Genomic DNA, 14723 nt, shown 5'->3' with positions numbered 1-14723 from the left:
CATAAGCAATTGTTTCTTTGAAAATTGATACTGCTATTGCTTTAAAATTGATATTGCAATCCTGTGTAGTTAGAGACAGTGATAAACAAGAGCTTGATCTCATATCCTTAAGGAAACATGCAGTTATTTAATAATCCCACTCTTCTGTCCAAAGATGGATTTTTATCCATTGCATGCTCTTTCTACTGCTGTGCAATTATTACTAAGGCACAGTAATATCTTCTTTCTATTTCCACAAGCACAGCATTTCATGCCTTGCATCACTCACACCAGCCACAGCTGTGGTAATGTATCCTTGAAAGGCAAGAAAACTAATGAGGTAAAACCTTTCTATCTGAAACCCAAGATTATTTCCTTCCACAAAATTCTGCTTTGCAGGTTATTCCTTCATGAAATCCTGCAAAAAAAACTTATTATGTTCTCAGTCACAATTAATGGTACGCTAACAAGTCACAAACCTTTTCCTTGAACAGTGGTTTTGTATTTTACTGTGTATCTGATCAATTAAATCCCATATTAGGGCTTCATTTTGAATCCCATTTCCTTCAAAATTCATATCAAATTACATGGACCTGTGTTCTAGTACAAGATCCAGTATATAGACGACTATTTTGCACATTTTTTTTGTTTTACACACCAGCTTATGGATCCTTGGTCATAGCAGGAAATCTGGTCTCCTTCATACACAATTCCTTATTCTTTCAGTCAGCCACAAAGCCAGCTTCAGAGTAACTGCTCATTACAGGCAAAATACTGGTCTCTCTTAGAGAATGAGAGATCAGCCTTTGATTTAAAAATGCCCATGGTCTGGGCCTAAATCTTCTCTGTCTTTCTCTTCTGTCTCTGACAGTTCGCTATAATTTAAGGGAAGCCATTCTGCTGGGTTTGGGTAAATAAATGTTATGGTTGTCTCACAGACAGAATAGCATTTATGTCATAATAGAGGCTTGTTATTTCCAGTTTAAAAAAGCCAGTTCTGAGTCCTGTCCTGGATGCCTAGCTACACATGTGACTGATATAGTGCATTTTGTATATTTTGGCACAAGAATGTGGTACACAATGATCTTATTTAGCAATATTTTGAAAAACATGCCAATTTTGAAAAAAAAAAAGCCATTCAAATATGTGACAGAGCTGTGCCTTCTGTGGAAGAGGGTATAAAATTGAGAATTCTTGGCTTGTGATATAACCTATGCACTGTTTCTAGGGAGAGAGTCTTCATTAACGTCTATTTTCAATTTTCATTTTATAAAATAGTTTATGCCAAACTGGGACATATCATCAAGTAAGGCCAAGCTGGGTAAGCACATGTTTTTTGTATACAATGAGAAGTACATTGTGGTCTGAATTCTGTTTAGACTGAAGTCTTTTACTAAGCTGCTTTTATACAGAGGGGTTAGAATGAAGGCTTAGAATTAACATAAGATCTCTTGTTGCTTATGACTAAGAATATTAATGAAAAGACTAATTGGTTTGTATGAGAAGTTTAGAAATCTACTTTTATTCTTAATATCCAGTGCTGGTCCTTCAAGTCAAAAAGAACTGACTCATCCTGTGACTCAAGTATTGCAGTGTTGGTTTCCATTATCCACCACATCAGAACAATGACATGCAGACATGTACATTTTACTTGGGTTTACTAGGTTTTCCAATATAATTAACATCAGTGCTCTGGACTATTATTGCAAGGCGGGAGAAAGCTGTGGATTGTTTCTGTTTCAATTTTAAGAAATGCTGATTTTTATAAGTGCTTTAGCTGTCTATATTCTACTGAAATCTAAGTGAGAATCTGTAATTCTGCTGAAACTATTAATGATGTACTCGCTGTGTTTCCCTTTTTCTTTTATTAACAGATTTCTGTGTTTTCTCCTAAAGTTCTGCAAATGATATACAAAGTTACAAAATCCAAAATCAGACAGTTAAAAGGTGTTCAGGCACAATTGTGAAGCTGTTTCGCAATTCTAAATATTTAACATCTTGTTATAACAGCAATGAAGAGATACTTGGCAAGGCTGACTAAAACAGATGTTGAAAGAAGAAAACTAGTAACCATTTAACTGTGCAAAAGGGCTCAAACATGATTTGGAGCCTATGGGAAATGTGATATGAGTGGTTATTGTTGTGTCTGCCAATTAAATCAAGCTCATCAAATTATTCACAGCAAATAAAATCTGTTGCAAAACAAACCCGTTTGACTCATAGCAGACTGTTCAAAGATGCTTCAGTCTCTCTAAATGTACTTTTTCTTCATTTGAGAGAGATTAGGAGACCATCCACAATGGTCAGCAGTTGCTTTGATTGATGATGTCCATGACAGTAACTGGTTTTTATTCTTTTACTTGATGACAAATGTTGATGTTTTGGAGGGAATAGATACTTTTCTATTTGTAAAGAACACTGTACTTTCATTACTGTTCTTAAGACAGAAAATAAAAAAGAAAGAGCACTAATACATCCAAACAAGAAAGAAGAAGTCTAAGAATAAATCCTAGTAAAGTATTGAAGCATGATCACAATAATTTCAGGTAATTTATGAACGGAACACTTCTGGTATAAATGTTTCACTGTTAGGAAAGAATAAATGTAGGGATTTAGAGTTCTGGTACCAGTCACACAACAACTAGGTGATACTGAATAGTCATACTCAGGTTTACCAAGAACACCTGAATATAGCACACTGCACAGAGCACTTTATTCCAAGGCTCTGACTCCTAAGACAATAGAAGTATCTTTTAGTAATAGCTTTTGTGCTGGAAAGAAATTTGTGATTTTTCCTGACTTTGAATCTACTACCTAGTGAAAGAACCCACTTACACTTCAGAGAATGGGAGCACAGTTCTGCTTTGTACTTGTTGAACTCATCTACAGAAAGAAAATTGCTAAGCCCTACAGTATAGTCTGATTCCAAGCTATATGAAAGGATCACACAGTGTTTCTACTTCACAGCACAGAGACAAAGGTTAATGAAAGCCAAGACCTTGGGGTTCAAATCTGTTCCTTGCTGTCTCTGTAACCATCCTGTGGATTAGAGAGCTTTCTTGCCATGTGGCTCTCCCACAACTGGAACAGTTTCCCATAAACAACATTTTCAGTTAGCTGTTTATGTTCAGACTATTCTGGGGTTTTTTAGGAACAGCTGTGCAGTTGAGCATCTCCCACTAAATTGGTAGTTAAAACCACTTTAGGCAACTAATTCAAGCACTGTACAACACTGGAAGCACTGGAAAGCAAGGGTGATGCTGTAGCTAAACAGCACAGTAGAAAAATAAAGACTGTAAAACATCCTGCTCTTATCTCACACTGTTTCAGGGTTTCCCTCACCTTTCAGACACTGTGGACCTTTTTAAAAGAAGCTACAACATAATTATAACAAAATATAGAGCCATAAGAAACCATGCATAGAATGTCTGGAATATTTCATTGGACTCCTCAACAATTTAATCGCTTTTACTTCTGAAAAAAACACATCATGTATCTTGCTAACTAACCTCCTTATCCAGAAACACATATCCAGAAAGCACTGAGCCTCTGGTTTTAGTAAATCTCCACTCTCCCTTTGCTTCCTATTTTGTTCTGTAATTTTGCAATGCTTCTCAATGAAACTGCCTTTTTCATGATTATCAGTGGCTACAAGCTTTCCAGCCCAGAAGCAAACACCCTCTGTCCCCAGATAGTCTCTACCCTCTGTCCCCAGATAGTCTCTGTCTTTCATCCATCACTGTCTGCCAGCAGTTCCCACTGTTCAGTGAACACACTTCAAGACCTGCATGTTCTGGGCCTAAAATTATTTCTTTGATAGCATTTATATATCCAGCATCTTTTATCCCACAGCCTTTGAAACAAGCTAAAGATATACATGCTTTGTCCAGAGGTCATTTAATCATGGACATGCAGCGAGCCTTGGCTGGAAATGCAGCAACAGTTAATAGTGCCTAGCAATATAAGAGCACTTTAGGTCAGCAAACTATGAATGCATTTGTTTCTAATGAAGCTGCTGCTGTAATTTAGGAAAGAAGCAGAATAATTATTCAGTTTGGAGTTTGGCCAGGAGACCAAAATGAACAGCATTCAGACTTCAGTAAAAATGCTCAAGAGTTTAAAATGGCCACAAATAATGTGGGCCTAGATTTTAAATTTCATTTGAAAGATGGATGAGCAGGTCATTTTGCTGTCAATGGGTCTCTAATTGGTTTGCCTCAGAGCATTTTTTTGATCAATACTTTCTACTTCTTTGTGTAACAAAGATTCTGCATTCATCATGTCTCAATATTTTTACATTCAGTGCTTTGCAGTCCCTTAGTTATAAACCCCATGATTTAGTGAGGCCAAAGTGAAGAAACTGGAATAATTTTAGCATAGTTTGTACATTGAAAAGCCTTGATTTTTAAAACTAATAATTTTGTCTTATATCTAGGAGGAAAATCAAGAACTTTCTATCTAATGGTTTTAGACCAAATTAGTTTTATTTCAGGAGTTGATTTTCTTGCTTCTGCTTCCTTACCAAAACAAAGATTGGAAAGAAAAGGGTCCTTTTTAATTTTAACTTGATGACTCACTGGGAATTTGGATGGCCTAGAATTACAAGTGGTTGTCCCAGGTGAATAATTGTTTCTATCCCAGTCCCACATTACACAGAGAATCTTATGTTTATTCAACCTCTTGACCATGGAGCAGGGCAAGGGCTTTGCTTGGTTCATCTGCTGAAGGCTTCTGTGATCACCAGTCAGAGCTGTGAGTGCTTCAGACATGCACATGGACCAAAGTGACCCATGGCTGTTTGCATCAGGAGAAGCTGAGTGCAGAGAGGCTGTTATATGGACAGCATTTCTTTTCCAGGGAGCATCTTTTACTCACAGCCAACCAGAATGAGCTGCCTCCACAGGAGTGTCAGGCTCCTTTCCTTTGCTAGGATAGCACATCAGCACTGAGGCACCAGCAAAGCTGTGTGAGTACAGCCTTAGCCAGGCCTATAATCTACTTTTGGTCTTGGCAGTAACCTCCCACTGGCATAATTGATAGTCTGCTTTCAGTCATGGCCTTCACACAACCTAACATTTACACTCTGACCCATAATTATATTTAGAACATACACACCTCTTCCTGCACAGAGAATAAAAAGCTGCACAGCACATCTTTCAGGAAGACTGTAAAGATCCCACTCATCCATCCCTAAAGACAAAAAGTCCTTTTCAAAGTTTTCCATCATGCTGTGCAATAGTAGTTAAAGTTGTCAATCTCCTACATGTGTCTTACAAAGAAGACCAGAGAAATAACTAGGATACAATTTCATTATTCAAATGAAAAATGTCCTTCCTTACAGCAATCCAGTTACTGAGGATTACTCTATGTTATATTACCAAGATATATATATTTCATCAAATATAATAAAGCTGGAACAAACAATGTGAGATGAGACTTAACATATCTGTGACTTTTTACCTCAGGAGACCAGCACAAAGCAGAAGGTTTTACCAAGACATTTTATTATAAAAGTGAGTGATATGCATGCTTAAAACATGCACCAAGGGAATGAGAGGCTGCAAAATATTAAAGTAACCCTAGACCACATTAGCATAGCCTTGATCTGCAGGAACAGTGCTGGCAATAAACTTTAGGTCACTACTGATCTTTTTAAACTTCACTGCAGTTTCTTGTAATATCCTTTGTTATGTCAAATTTTAACTTCAAATACAGTGAGCAAATTGCCCCATATGTTTAAGTCTGGTCCTGATTTATACAAAAGGCACATTCTCCTTCTTGCAAGGTTGACTGAACAAAGCCCAAGAACTGTACTCAAAGGATGTTTTTTGGTTTCAAGTTAGCAGTTGAAGTTAAAAGATGTGATGTTTATGTTGCCTTTACTTAAGATATTATACCTCTGTAATCTAGAAAGCTCACCATAGCAGCTCCCCAGCAGGTCTGCAATAGAAATATAGATTAGGAATACTTTTAAAGGCCCTCTGATTTGTCATCACCAAAGGAGCAGGATCAGTGTTCCTTCAAGTGACCAAGAGTGCCTGCCCAGGGAAAAGAACATACTCACTCCTGAAATGTTCCTGAGCTTCTGTCAGTCAAAACAGCACAAGTCTTGAAAGAAATAGAAAAATGAATCCCATTTCCCAGAAGGCAGTATACTAAACACTGCAGCCCATGCACTTTAAATAGATTTATGGCCTATATGTATTATAGTAGTTCCTTTTTTTGGCAGCCCACATTTTTAAGAAATTTTATTTACCTTCTTCTGGGACTGAAAGTTCTTCTCCTCATAAATCAGCCTGTTGCAGAAGACAATCATAATGGCATTTTGCTGCTGCTTGGGAAGAAGGTGACCAGAGCTCTGCAGTCCTGAGGTGCGGTCAGGGACCAGCTGCCTTCCCTGGAGGAGCAGGCACTGCTGCACCTATGGCATTCCAGCACAATTCTCCAGTTGCATGTTGCCTTCAGTCCTTGGGACACGGGCTCAACTCTTTAAAAGTCAGGGCTTTTGGGAGGTTTCCTTCTCTGCACCCACTAGTCTCAATGTACCCAATTTCCCTGGACAAAATGCCAAACCAACTTCCTTAAAGAACAGCACCAGTCCTATTCAAAGGCCTCAGTGAAAATAGGCAGCCCTGCAGGGAAGCACTTCCTTCCAGAAATTATGGTATACACAGATATTTTACACATTAGGATACTGCCAACACTATAGAATGCCAGCTTTTGTCACATCTGTAGTAGCTGGGCCCTGTAGTGCATTACCAGCAGCTATTTCTATGAAGCCAAATGTTCAAGGCAACATTGCTTACATGGCTTTGATTTAGCAGTGAATGAAGAGAAAATGTTGTCTAAATCCTTATTTCAGAGTTATTAACTAGTTATCATCTATTATTTGTTGTCATATTCTGTTGTATTCATTTTGATAAGCATTTAATTTAGCATCAAATATTTTTTTTCTTCTAAGTAATGGGATCATCTTCAGCCAAAAGCAATTCCTCTTTGCTTGCTTTTTTTGTTTTGTTTTATAAAATGAAATCATCACCATGTAATCCAGACTAATCACTTCCCTGACAATCTGTCAGCAAAATACAGGGATACATGGCTCAAAATATAATACAAGCAAAATATGGCATGTCAAAACCTGCCTTCCTTGGGCTGTCATAATTCCTGATGAACACTGGCTATATGTGATATGCTCCATAGCAGTACCAATGGCTCTCTAAGGGCTACAACTGAAGTGATTTGCCAGTGATACAGCCCAGATATCCCTTGCTATGAAATCTGAAAAATTATACCCTTTCATTGTAATTCCAAGTAAGAACTTAATTTCATTATGTATATTGTTCTTCTCAAAGGGTGAGAACACTACAATGCACAAAACAAACCCTTGAGAAAGGGAAAAAGAGTATCAAGCACCTATAGCTAAAGCAAAGATAACCTGGAAAATACACCAGTTCTTTGACTTAGAGCAACCTGCCTGAGTCCAATAGAAAAAAAATGGAGGGAAGGATTGGCATCCAGAGGGGCCCTGACAGGCCTGACAGGTCGGTCTGCACGAACCTCACACAGTTCCACAAGGCCAAGTGCAAGTCCTGCACCTGGGCTGGGGAAAGCAATGCACAAATACAGGCTGGGCAGAGAGAGGAGTGGGGGCAGCTCTGGGGAGAAGGACTGGGGGTGTTGGTGGATGAGGGCTGGACATGAGCTGGCAGCGTGTGTTTGCAGCTCAGAAAGACAAACATGTCCTGGCTGCACCAAAAGAAGTGGGAGCAGCAGGTCAAGGGAGGGGACTGTCCCTCTCTGCTCTGCTCTTGTGAGAGACCTGGAGTGCTGCATCCAGCTCTGGGGCTCCCAGCAAAACAAGGACATGGAGCTGCTGCAGCAAGCCCACAGCATGGTCCCAGGTATGATCAGAGGCCTGGAGCACCTCTGCTGTGAGGACAGATAGACTGGGGGAGCTGGGCTGTTCAGCCTGGAGAAGAAAAGGCTTCAGGGGGACCTTACAGCACCTTCCAGTGCCTGAAGGGGCTCCTAAGGAGCTGGAGAGGGACTTTGCAGGGACAAGGGCCTGGAGTGGTAGGACAAGGGGGAATGGCTTCAGACTGAAAGAGGGAGGATTTAAATTAACATTAGAGAGAAATTCTTTGCCCAGAGCAGCTCTGGCTGCCCGATCCCTGGAAGTGCTCAAGGCCAGGTTGGTTGGGGCTCTGGTGGAACCCCCTCACCCACCGTGGCAGGGCTGTGACGAGATGGTCTGTAAGGGCCCTTCCAACCCAGACTCTATTATGGTTCTATGAGTTATGCTAATGCTCCTCTTAATGAGGGATTCTTGTAAAAACTACCTGGGGAGCCTCTCCTTCATTTGAAATTGATTCTTTTCAGAGGAGATGAATTAGAAGACAATTAAAACTAGGAATATACAGCTTCTTTGAAAGCCAGCCCTTAGGTTATGCTAGCTGAAATATTTCAGAACTGTTCTTGAAATTTCATTATTTCTTTAAATGTTCACAATTTTTTGCTGCTGTGAAATTTTCTAAGATTAATTCATAAGAAAAATTATCCTCACCTCACTGGGATCCCTAGGGACAGTTGTAAAAGCTTTTAAGCAGACTTTTTTTGCTATAAAGAATTATGGAAGAGTTCTGCACCCATTTCAGAATTTACATTATATATGACCTATAAAAATATAACCTCATCCTCATTTCTTATTTCTGCATCAAAAATGAATGGAAAATGTGATATTAAATGTACTACTTAGCCTTAAAGTTTGAGTAAATGACATATATGAATTTTGCATTATCTCTTGACAAATACCGTACAGAATGGACAGGACAAAACAGAGGTAGCATTTTGAAAAATTTGTTTGCTGCCATTTTCAGACTGTCATTTCAGAGCAAATGGAAAAACTAGTTTTATCTCTTTTGCATTAATAAAGTGCAATAACTTTTGTAGAGTCTGACATGGTAATTCCACTAATCTGGAAAAAACAGACTGGAAGACACAACTTTAATACAACAGTATGATGGTCACCAGAAACACAATAACTTTATCTAAAAATACGAAGAGGATTAAAATGGTCCTGTAGTAAATAAAAGAAAAAATCCTAATTTTTTAGTCACAAATTAATTTCTAAATATGTTTAAGACCTAAGATTCACGGTCCTGAGCAAAGGTGCATATTTGTTGTATCAAAGGGAAATTACTGTATTTATAATAAATTGTGTATTCCTATAATGTGCCACTAAGACAAAACCCTCCACAATATATTCTCTTTCTTATTCTATTTTTTATGAGACTTCCCAGGGTCCATGACAAGAAACATATACATGCAATTCAGTAATATTTGATAAAGTTGGTACAAAAATGGTTTAACCAGATAGAGAGCAAAATTTGACCTAACAAATACATAGCATAAAGCATTTATCCAGTGCTTTGCCAAAGTTTCAAATACATTTTGCATAGTGCAACATTTTTCAATCTTTTTGCTTCCTTCTCTTGTTTTCTAGAGGAGATGAAAGTCTATGAGTAACAAATTCAGATCTACCATGAATGAGTTTGCTTTTCTCAGTCACTTTTAGGAAACTGCCCTAAGCCAGTGGTGTAAGTATGAAAACATTGTTAGTGTTCTGCACCAGCACAAACATTCCTGGTTACATCTCAATTTCAGAGTTATCTTCTACAGCATACCTTGTACCTGGAAAACACACTCCTCACACCTTTAAGGAGAACAGAGCCTGAATTCCTCAATTTCAGGGTACAGACCATAGTTGAGGTGCTTGCCTGAGGCTGATGCCAGAACCTGCATTTTTAAAATTGTGTCCCTACACTACCAGATTAACTAGCTGTCAGGCATGAACTGCAGAGCAGATTGGACCATCTGTGGGGGAATATGACAAGATTTCTATCCAATAGTTTGAATTCTTTCTCTGCAGGAAATATCAATGTAAGATGCCAAATGGAATTTGGAAATTAAAAGGAAATTAGTAATAATTTTGAAGCTATAATCAGAAGACAGAAAACCAAGGAATACAGAGTAGGATATGGAGCTATTAAATCTCCATGTAAAGGCCAGCTGCCTGTCTCTGTGCTCTTCCTAAGGGTGGGTGAGGGCAGTGCAGGCCAGCGGTGGCTGCCCTGGATTTCATGCCACAATGCAGAGTGAAGGAACACACACAGGTAAGGAGGTACAGGTCCATGTGCTACAGGCAGTGTGGGTTTGCATCCCATGGATGAGGCCCTTGCAATGGCACTGCTCTTCTCCTCAGTAAATACATTTTAGACTCCTTACCTATTCCCCAATCACCACAAACCTAGGAGTTAACTTGAAAATTCACTAGACTGACACCTGTGCTCTGTCCCACAGGTTATTCAACAAATAACACACCACAGGTTAAGGTTCTGGAACACTCAACCTGGAATAAACATACATAAAAGAAACTTGAGAAGTTGGTATACACTGTAAATTTTGAAGGTTTTTGCAACGCATGTTATGGTCAGAGTCACTTTACTGCTTGCTTCCTTCTCCTTTTTTGTCACCCAAGCAATTTACTCAAAGATGAGCTTTACCATCATTTCATTTGAGTGGATCTGTGACAGCTCTCTGGGATATTGACTTTGTTACTCCCACAGTGCCCATCCAGCCCCCCAGCACTGCTTGCCTCCAGCCCTTCCCTCAACTTCCTCTTCAGAGTAAAGGCACTTCTCAAGCACTTTGGTGAACCACAGCTACTTAAAAGCCACAAGCACAAATTGGTCATTTGGCAAAGAATATTATTCTTCCCCAGCTGATGTAATCAGCTTTTCTCAGTGAGCACTCCTGGATGCAGCACGTGCTCCAGGGCTGCTTTGCAGTGCACTTAGTGCAATAGCTGTGACTCTCAGATGCAGAACTAGCTTTGTCTTATCCATCTTGCCACCCATGAAATGTTTCCACACACAAATCAAGGAACACAGCTAGGGAAAAGAAAAAATGGAGTTAGAGAAAACACCCTGATGGAGTTTCTTTTTAATTACATGCCTGGTTTTTTTGCCTATTCCACAATGCTAAAAATGAATACCACAGATGGAGGGTGGGTGTTAAAGGCCCACTGAATACTGAAATTTTACTGATCTGTTATAACAGGAAACATCTGTGCTAAATACAGTGTTTAGTAGCTCTTTCCATTTCAGTTGTGGATCATCAGTATTTACAGGACACTACCAAGAAATTGTTTGTACTCATGGTCACAGTCACTTCAAACCTAATACTGACTGATTTCCTGCTCTGAATCATTTCAACAACTATGGATTTTGGAAAACCAATGTATTTAATCAATTATCCTATGGTTTATCCAGACATCAAATATTTGCAGTTCCAGAACTAATAGAGAAACAAGCTATTTCAATTCTTTCTAGTAGGCTACATTCACTTCTATTTTTGTGAACAAAGTCCACAATTCTTTTACCAATCTGTAACATTTTCAGGCATTTTTTCAGACCAGATTTTCAGAAAGTTTGGAGAAGATTTTAAATGCATGTTTATCCTAACCGATGCTTAAAGTATTTAAGGCTTCCTCATCCCTCAACTAAGCCAATTTTCTCTCTTATAATCTCCTCTAATCTTTTAGTAATGTAGGAACTGCCACAATACATCAGACCCAAGGGTCTATCCACCCCAGTATCTAAGTTTTGCTAGAACTAGCAAGAGCTGTGTCAGGTCCTGGAACAAACAAAATATTTAGGGTTGATAATTAACCACCTCCAACAGTCTGCTGCCCCCTCATCTACTCTGTATATATGAATCCTATTCTTCTCCTTTGGCTTTCTTGTCTGTTTGTTCTTCCCTTTTCATGAAAACTCAATTTTAACGACAGCAGCTTCACAGAGATCTGGGTTTTGCTCCTGTGAGCATGTTAAGTTCTAAGAGACATCATCAATCAGCCTTTGAATGTGTCTTTCAAGTTTCTTTACTTTGGCATAGTTCTTTGCCTTTTGTGTAAGTGCCTTCATGTGTATCCTCTTCAAATATGTTACCTACAAGAAGCCCTGGTTGGTTGGCTTGTTCTTGCTTCCTTCTATATCCATAAGAGCCATCAATCAATATCTGAAACAAGTCTGCTTTCTATTTGTGTTACAAATTCTCCCTCCTAAATACAGTAACTCAAAAGCAAGGGAGAGAGCACTATTGGTTTTCCTGTGTTCATCTGTTTCAGACATGCTTCTGTTTGATGTGGGGAGGTGAACAAGCAAGGCAGCCTCAAAAGGCATTGCTCTAATGTTGGTTTTGCTTAAAACCATAAAGCTCAGTCCTCAGGGGGGAAGGAGATGGGCTGGATCTCAGTGTTCCAAGGAGCTTTGCTGCGCATGTTCAGCTGTTTCTTACCCAGAGCAGTGAAGGGAAATGCCCTTGCAGGCACACTGAGGTTTCCAAAAGCTCTTCACAGTTACATCTACTGACACCCCAGTGCTGATGTGGGGAAAGTTTCCTATGTGTTACAGCTCTGTGTAAAAGCTGCTTTAACAACAAAAAATTCAATGCAAACATTTACAGGTCATCCCTGAAACAGGACACTAACAGGGAATATCCACAGTAAGACAGAATCCAGGTGGATAAAAGGTCTGCAGCTGCACTACCCCTTCCAGTAGTGTATAATCATGCAGACTGCCAATATCCTACACAAAATGGAAGAGTATGGGCAGCCCAGATGTATTGGGATTTGTTCTCCCCTTTTATTTGGTTCATCAATTCTGTGTTTTTCTGATCTGTCAAGCTTTCAGAGATGTGCCCCACATGAACACAGTGTACACGTGAGACAGACAGACAGACCCAGAAGAAACAGCATTCTTCTAAGGCAATTAAACAAGTAATGCTTTGTTATGAAAAGGACTCCACAAACATTGAAGTAAACAAAAAGTGCCTTTTTTAAAGTTTGAAGTAGATGTCCCACTTATTATACAATTATATTTGTGCTTGGCAATTGTATTTGGGTTCTCTTCTTTGTTTACAGCTGTTTATAATAAGAATTACTCAGTGCAGTGCATTTCCAAAATTACCGAAAGGCACAAATATACAAAATCTGCTGAACTTGAAACTGCAAGAATTCCATTCCTACTCCCAAATGTGCTTCCAAGGAAAGTCAGATAATATTCTGGGTGATGAGTCATGGAAGAAGACTACCTTATCAGGGAATACAGAGTATGAAATTCATCTTGTATGAGAAATCCATATTTTAAAACACTATGCTCATGCAAATTAGTGGTTTTCTTTCATATCAGAAAACAAAGTTTGCTGATCAATTATCTAGTTTTGAATTTAATACTGAAAAGTCTGATGGCTCAACAGCTACAGGTGTAAAGGAGGTTTCAGACTCATCTGAGTGCAGCTGCTGTATGTTTGACATAAACCATGAATCTACACACAAAAGTCCATCTAAAAATGTCTCTTCAGAGTTATTTGATATTAAAAAATCCTAGAAAAGATCAAACAGGCAGAATAAATTTTGGATTTTAAAAGTGCATTAAAAATTCAACCACATAAAATTTTCTTGCTCTATAACCTCAGATGTATTAGCATAACCATCACATGAATCTTTTTTCAGATGCTGGGGTTATTATAGGAACACAGGGCGGATCCTCAGCTGGTGAAAATCATTAGAGTTGCACAGAAGCCAATTTATGCTAGCTGAAGTTCTGCCCCATAAAATCTCTTCCAAACCTGAGAAAGAACATCTTGTACTACAATATAACAGGTCTTCAGGTGATTGAAAAGCATCCTGATGAACAGTGTGGTTTCAGGAAAAAAAGCAGCACTGTATGCCTGACAAATTTCTGCTCTGTGTTCTTTTCTTTAACTTGATTAGAAAGATATATTCAAGCAAAAAGCTGCCTGGTACAATGCATCATTAGTCACACACTGCTTCCAATAGTGAACCATCAATTTTCTTTTAGATGTGAATATGTGCAAGAGGTCTAACTGGAACTGGAACATTAGCCAGGAAGCAGATGGGGACTGTGACTGAGAGTCTACCTCCTGGGTATATGTTGTACAAGCAGCAGCTCAGCAGAAGAGGGAAGGTTATCAGGCCCCCTTACAGTGCATGCAAACTACAAATAAACACATTCACATAAGCCACAAATTTGGGTTGACCACTGTGTGTTTAAGAAAAGATTCTATTTCATGTGAAGTTGGCAAAGCAGTAGCCTCCATGCAATATGAAACATGTTCTGTCTGTTTCACAGAGAGCAGTTTGGAATATCTATTTCTAACTTTGGAATCCACATCACTACAGTAGGTATGAGTGATCTCAATGCAGAAAATGAAGTAATTGCAAATGCTGGTTGTTATGGAAAAGTGAAATCATATCTACAGTATTTTTTTTAACATATTTAACCATAACCATATTTAAACCTTAAATTTAAACAACTTATTTTCAGGCATTTTTTAAGAATCAAGATTTTTGCAAATACCAAATTATCCACTTTCCTTATTCAGAGCATGAGTAGTAAATATATCCAATCCTAAACTTTCCACTCACTCTTGAAAGTAGCATCACCACACAGTGCAGCTTGCATGTTCCAGGTGTCATTTCCTACATCAGCCTCCCAGGCTGTGTTACAGTCCCTGAGATGACAGTTCCCTGATTTTCTAGTACCTGTGTTGTACATTTGTCCCTGCCAGTGGTGCAGGATGCAGCAGAGCAGCCTTACAGCTCATAAGGCTCTGGCAGAACACTGGGAGTGTCTCAGGGGTACAGAGTTTCACCATTCTTA

At 38.9% G+C, this 14723-nt stretch overlaps 1 protein-coding gene across 1 annotated transcript in view; it reads left to right on the top strand.

Moving 5' to 3' along the window:
- The first annotated feature begins 1270 nt into the window (after window positions 1–1270).
- Window positions 1271–14723, top strand: part of LIPC (lipase C, hepatic type) — a 66442-nt gene continuing 52989 nt past the window's right edge. Inside the window, exon 1 of the mRNA XM_063169588.1 lies at window positions 1271–1300. The gene's annotated coding sequence lies outside the window, so the exon portion shown is untranslated. The remainder of the gene's footprint in view (window positions 1301–14723) is intronic.

The sequence above is a fragment of the Melospiza melodia genome, chromosome 15 (genome assembly GCF_035770615.1).
Source record: "Melospiza melodia melodia isolate bMelMel2 chromosome 15, bMelMel2.pri, whole genome shotgun sequence".
Taxonomy (NCBI): Eukaryota; Metazoa; Chordata; class Aves; order Passeriformes; family Passerellidae; genus Melospiza; species Melospiza melodia.
This window is presented reverse-complemented; position numbering and strand designations above follow the sequence as displayed.